We start from the raw sequence: 6,593 nt of genomic DNA, 5'->3' as shown, positions 1-6,593 counted from the left end.
GTACATGCAAGAGAATGTGGTGTGCTGCATCATGAAGTGGTAGAGTGGGCTGAACACCTTCAGAAGGCAGGTAGAAAAGACCATTTGTAGCCTACTGTGAAACACTTAACCAATTTGAACCAAATTTGCTACAGCTATAGGGACACATAGGGATGCTCTGATGGTGTTATGTGTGATGATGTCATCCACTCCAATTCAAGATGGCAGCCATGTGAACATCTGGGGCACAAGCGGGCTAATTTGTGGACTACCATTCGAACCAAATTGGGAACAGTTGCAGTGAGTGACACACAGGGACAACTCAATGGTATAGCCTGTGATGCTGTCATCCACATCAATTCAAGATGGTGGGTACGTGAATGTTTGAGGCGCAAGTGGGCTAACTTGTGGACTGTCTAACTGATTTGAACCAAATTAGGTACAGTTTTAGTGCGTGACACATAGGGACACCTAAATGGTGAAATTGTGATGATGTCATCCACCCCAATTCAAGATGTCGGACACATAAACCTTTGAGGCTTAAGTGCACTAACTTGTGGACAGACTAACCAATTTGAACCAAATTTACTACAGCTGGATAGACACATAGGGATGCCCCAATGGTGTAGTTTGTGATGATGTAACTCACCCCAATCCAAGATAGCGGATGTATAAACATTTGAGGCACAAGTGCACTAACTTGAGGACTTTGATTTGAACCAAATTTGGAACAGCTGTAGTAAGTGACACACAGGGACACCTCAATGGTGCAGTTTGTAATGACGACATCCATCCTGATCCAAGATGGTGGATGCATGAACATTTGAGGCGTAAGAGATCTGACTTGTTGACCTTGATTTGCACTAAATTTAGTCCAGATATAGAGACAGTGAAAGGTAAGTAGGCTGATTAGATCTTACTAGAACAACTTGTTTAACATTCCCCTACCTAAAAGGTTATGTCCAAGTACCATATTTACCCAAATACAAGACAATTCTGAATTTAAGATGAGCCCCTTTAAAAATAGAGGTTAAATACAGGTGTGAAGAAATGACTCCTTCCCTTTATATTTTGTAAATTATTTTCTTTGTGGTCATTTGTTCTATGTTCCCTCTGGTTCTGTAAAGCTCGGCAGAGGTTGAAAGGCTGCAGCCTCTGACAGTTAAGTCCAAGGTAAAAAGTTGTGTTGGTGCTGGGTTTTTGGAGAGAAATTTTTATTCTCTTTTTATTCAATACTCTCCCCGCCCCCCACACACTCCAAATATATGTGCGTATGTACACACACACCAATCAGGTGACTCTTCCCTCAGGCAACCAGAACCTTCTGTCTCTGCCTGAAGACAACCAATCGGATCACTTTGATACTTCAAAACCCAGCAGCAACATATTTTACCTCAGACTTAGCTGTCAAAGGCTGCAACATTTAACCCCTGCAGAACCAGAGGGAACATAGAACAAACCAATATAAAGAAAATAACTTACAAAACTAAACCTTTATAGAAGCCTTTATAGAAGCAGAAAGTACTATTGAGTCCTGCTCCTTGGAGAAGACAAAGTGGGTGCTGATGCAAGGATTTATTTATTTTTAAATTTCTCTGCATTTCTATTTGTGGAACTTTAGTTGTTATATCATCCTGTATTTTTACTTTAAGATCCTAATTGGAATTATTTGAAGAGAGAACTGAAGAAGTATCTGAAACTTCGCAATAGCCCTGCGAGTCTTCCCTTGTACATCCTTATACTCCATTATTAGTCATCTGTATATCCTCACATTTTGTTCTTTATATAATTACATATTGTTTTCTACATTGTTCAGGAATTTGTTATACACATTTTCTGTTATCTTTGATATCAAAATATACTTCTGTATTTATTAGGTACTTTGTTTTGTGTTCTATCTCTATATACCTAGATATATATACCAGAGGAGGACTTGGAATTTAAGTTGACCCCCTGATTTCTAACATCAAAGAACTTGTGTGGGGAGACTAGGCTTAGATTCAGGTAAATATAATATCTCAGTGGTAGAAAAGCTCTAGCCCAGCCTGCTTCCCATTAAGCGAGTTTTCTATTTGCAAGTGTTTTTTTCATCAAGGAACATTCAGAAATGTGATCCTCCAGCTGCAATCTGAAGTATTGCTCACATCAGAGGGCCCAATGTGGGCCCTCTACCACCCAGAACCCACATCAGGTGTTGGCATGTTAGGCAGCTACCGGCTGCTGATCCCCAGAAAGATCCATTGAGGTTATTCACACAATGGGATGAAATCAGGCTTGTCTCCACTAGTCCGATTTCGTCCCATCGTGTGAACCACCGGGCTCGGCTGCGAGCCTGGTGGTTCCTGAGCGGGTAACCCACTCAAGTAACCTGCCCCTTAAACCGGGTTTGCAGAGCAAGCAATCCACAAACCCAGTATTTTCTATCGTGAGTAGACGCGGAGCAGCTCCGCACTGTGGCTCCTCACGAGGAGACCCCCAACCGGGAGGCTTAAAAGCAGCCTCCCAACTTGGGGGTCTCTCCAGTATGCCCTGCGTGCTCGCACAGGGAATACTGGAGCTTCCAGGGGCCACATGGCCCCCGATCCACCCAGCCCCCACCAGCTCCGTTATGGAGCCGGCAGTCATGTGGGCAGCTGATCTAGCCGCCCAGGGCTCCCGCCTTGCTCGTCTGCAGGGTAAGTGGGCTTAGCCCGCTCTCCCCGCAAACCCTTACAAAGCGGATCTCACTGATAGTGAGACCCGCCTCATTGTGTAACCCTGAGACCACCTCTATAGCCATAGATTTGTGTGGTAGTGACAGAGATCTTAGGGGCCTCCTGAAGTCTGGAGCCAGCTTTGCTGCCACTTTATTCCAACTATATGCTGTTACATTGGCTAAGCCTGGATCTACCATCGCACTAAATAATTCTAGAAATGAAGAAAGAACAAGATAACCTGAAAAATGCAGAGAACACACTGCAATCGCAAGAAACGGATTGACTGGAACTGCTTCATGAGAATGTATACAGCACACTTTGCAATCTTACAATTTCTTCTGGAATTACTCAGCTTCCCCAAACGAATAGGATAATAATGATCTTCCACTGATGGTTGTACAATATTCCACTGGCAACTAGAATAATTGATGATGTGAAAATGAGGCCATTCGATTCATATTAAGGGCACAATCCAGGAAGAGGTATGCATATTTAAATCCCATTGCTCTAAATGGGAAAGTGAAGTACATCCTTAATTCCATTCCATTGCAATTAAAAGTGCTAAACTTGACTGGGTTTGCCCTAACTGTTGTTTAAACTGGTCTGGAAACTGCAGTTAAGGAGAGTTCAGCTATTAGTATGAGCTCCATGGACCATATTTGAAAACCTCAGAATAAAGCTAGGAAAACTGCTTAAGAAGAACTTCTGCTGACTTTCCCAGTTAAATCAGATCTATATCTATATCTATATCTATATCTATATCTATATCTATATCTATATCTATATCTATATCTATATCTATATCTATATCTATCTCCTTCAGGCCTCTGTTTCGGGCCTCTGAAAAACATCTCCCTTAAATGTGTTGCTAGCTACCCCTGTGAATCTGCCTCCATGGAACATCTCAATTGTCTTCATTTGGCAGATAATGAAACACACTAAAACAGAAGTTTGTCATAGACCAAATATAAGTATTAAGCAACTTGCTTTTTTCTCCTCAAGTCCTTGGAAATTGTGAGCAACCTTAATTGATAATTAACACATGACATTCATGCAACTGAGGCTGTGTTCTCACAGTGATCCTGTTTAAAGAGTTAATCAGGATTGCTAAGCCCCACACCGCTGGTTATGAGAACACAGGTTTCCTGGGCAATCCTGGTCAAACCACTGTGGTTAAACTGCATTTTAACAAGGATAGATAATGATGTTTAACGTTAGCAGTTTGACCAGGATTAGGGTTGTGTGTTTTGTTTTGTTTTCTGTTTTGTTTATGGCCCAAATCCAAAACACTTCCATTTTTTCTTTGTTCGAAATCAGCCAATCCCAAACACCCCAATTTTGTTCTTTCTTTGAAATTGCAAAAGCCAAATCTGAAATGTTTTGGAATTTTAAAAATGGCCATGGGGCAAAACTAATGGGTGGGGGTGGTAGGAGCTACCACCCAAATTTCAGAGGAATTGGGCAAAGGGCTGATATTTTTGGTGAATTTTTGAAGTTTAAGATTTTCCCCATAGGGATAATGGAGGTTTCAGCAAAAGTATAGCTTCACATCGGGGGGAAAGGGGGTGGCCGAGAGCAGAGTAGGGTGGGTGGTAGGGCCCAGTGGGGGCAAGGAAGCTGCCAGAATTATTTCAAAGGAATTGGGCAGAGGGCTGATTTTTAGAGATTTAATGGAGTTTATGTGTCTTTAAGGTTCTTCCCCATAGGGAATGATGGAGATTTCAGCAGCCCCATAACTGCACTTGGGGGACACTGGGATAGCCCAGAGCGAGTGGTGGTGTAGAGCACATAGGGTTCCAACCAACCCCATGGGTGGCTAACCCATGGGGTGCTTGGTTCTGTGGTTTCTGAGATGTTTTGAGTGTAGATTCTCTGGTAGCATATGAGAGTGGATTTGTGGTTTGTCGTTGAAAATCTCATATGCTACCAGAGAATCTACACTCAGAACACCTCAGAAACAACAGAACCCAGCACCCCATGGGTTAGCAACCCATGGGGGTGGTTGGCATCCTATGTGCACTACACCACCATTTGCCCCCAGCCACCCCAGTGCCCCCCAGGTGGAGCTATGGGTCTGCTGAGACCTCCATTATTTCCTGGGGGGGAACCTTAAAGATGCATAAACTTCAACAATTCCTAGGAAATCAGCCCTTTGCCCTATTCCTTTGGAATCTGGGTTGGGACAGGCACCCCTTGGGGCACTGACACTCAACCCACTGTTTTGCCCCTCAGGCCCCCTTTCTGCCCCGAATCTGCCCCAAAGACATGTTAACTTCAGAAATTCTTTAAGAATCAGCCCTTTCCCCAATTCCTTTGGAATCTGGGTGGCAGCAGGTACCCATTGGGGCACTACCTCCCTGATGCACTCTTCTGCCCCCAAAGCCCTCTTTCTGCCCCAAATCCACCCCAAATAACATCAACATCACACATCAAAAAAACCCAGCAGAGCTTTGCAAAGAACCAGGCAGATTTCCAAAGTTCATGCACATCCACATATCCCCGTCCCCCAGAAATGCAATTTCTGAGCCATTTTGGAAGGGTGGCATACAAATCAAAAAAATAAATAATCAATAAATTGATCTACACACAACAGTGTGAAACAACTACAATGAAATGCACACTGCCCCACACAGTGTGCACACTGGCCAATGAGGGTAAATTAACCCTTAAATTTCCTTAAAAAGAATAAGGAGGCAATTGCCAGGATATCAGCCCATGCTTTCGCTGGCCAATCTGCAGGCTGGAAGGGCCTGCAGATTGAATGCAGACATTCAAACAGATGTCAAAACTCAAAATGGAGACTGAAGGAGAAAGACTTTTCACGACTGCAAAATGGAGTTCCAAAGCAGCCGAAACAACAAAACGTTCTTTATCCAAAACAGGGGTATTTTGTTTCTGCTACAAAATTTTCTGTTTTGAGCATTGGGTGTTTTGTTTCAGCTACAAAATAGCCGAAAAGGCCTGTTTGGGGCCCAAAATGTTTTGTATCCGAAACAAAACGCACACCCCTAACCAGGATTCCACAGGAAATCTGCATTCTCACAAGCTCAATGGGGCTCAGCAATCCTGGTTAACTCTTTAACCAGGACTGCTGAGATTGCAAAAACGCAGCCTGATACATGCAACTATGGCATATCCTAAGGCAGGGGTTCCCAACAGGAAGTACTAGTATCCCTAGGGATACTTGAAGAGCTCCCAGGAGGTACTCAGAGCCCTCCTATCTCCCCATACTGCAGGCCAACTATTTGTTTCCCCATCCGAGGATCACAGGTTCAACGCTGACACATCCTCAACTATATGTCTGCTGCAGAAGGCGGAGCAGAGGGTGAAGACCCTCCTTCTCTGCTCCTGATTGGTTGGTGATGCATTGAAGCTTACCGTACACCTCCCCTCAGCCTGACTGACAGGCTTCAGAAGATTAGCACCGAGTACTCACATTGTAATTAAAGTTTTAAGTAAACTTGTCCCATTAATTTCAGTAAGACTGCTTATGAGTAACTTAGTGTGGATGTGAGCCAGTGACTGGAGTAGCCTGTCTCATAACTGTAAAATTTGAGTGTGTGTGTGAGAGAGAGTTTCTGCACATGCACACACACACTAAAAATCTGTGGGTTACCCAAGCTAAAGGTTTTCAACAGAAGGTGTACACTTGTTTAAAAAGGTTGGGAATTGCTGCCCTATGGCAAGCAAAACTAAAAATATAAATTATCAAACTTGATGAAGCTTTTATTCTAAATCCTAAAAAGAATCACCATGATGCATGAATTTATTTTTAATGTTTCCAAAAACTTCAAGAACTTTTTATCTACAATAGACTGGCTTTCAATAAAAGATATCCAGCCCCTCCCAAATTTGAGGATGAGAGTTTAACTCCCCACAAGTTAAATTATATTACTCTTTTCCCTCTGTGAGGTCCCT

At 43.1% G+C, this 6,593-nt stretch overlaps 1 long non-coding RNA gene across 1 annotated transcript; it reads left to right on the top strand.

The window, feature by feature from the left end:
* Nucleotides 1-1,397: 1,397 nt before the first annotated feature.
* On the top strand, nucleotides 1,398-1,857 carry LOC128328966 (uncharacterized). Its single transcript, XR_008309473.1, has 2 exons — nucleotides 1,398-1,534; nucleotides 1,632-1,857. It is a non-coding gene; the product is annotated as an uncharacterized LOC128328966 (long non-coding RNA).
* The last annotated feature ends 4,736 nt before the right edge of the window (nucleotides 1,858-6,593 follow it).

The sequence above is a fragment of the Hemicordylus capensis genome, chromosome 6 (assembly GCF_027244095.1).
Source record: "Hemicordylus capensis ecotype Gifberg chromosome 6, rHemCap1.1.pri, whole genome shotgun sequence".
Classification (NCBI taxonomy): domain Eukaryota; kingdom Metazoa; phylum Chordata; class Lepidosauria; order Squamata; family Cordylidae; genus Hemicordylus; species Hemicordylus capensis.
Note: the sequence above shows the minus strand (reverse complement) of the source record. Positions and strands in the feature narration are given on the sequence as shown.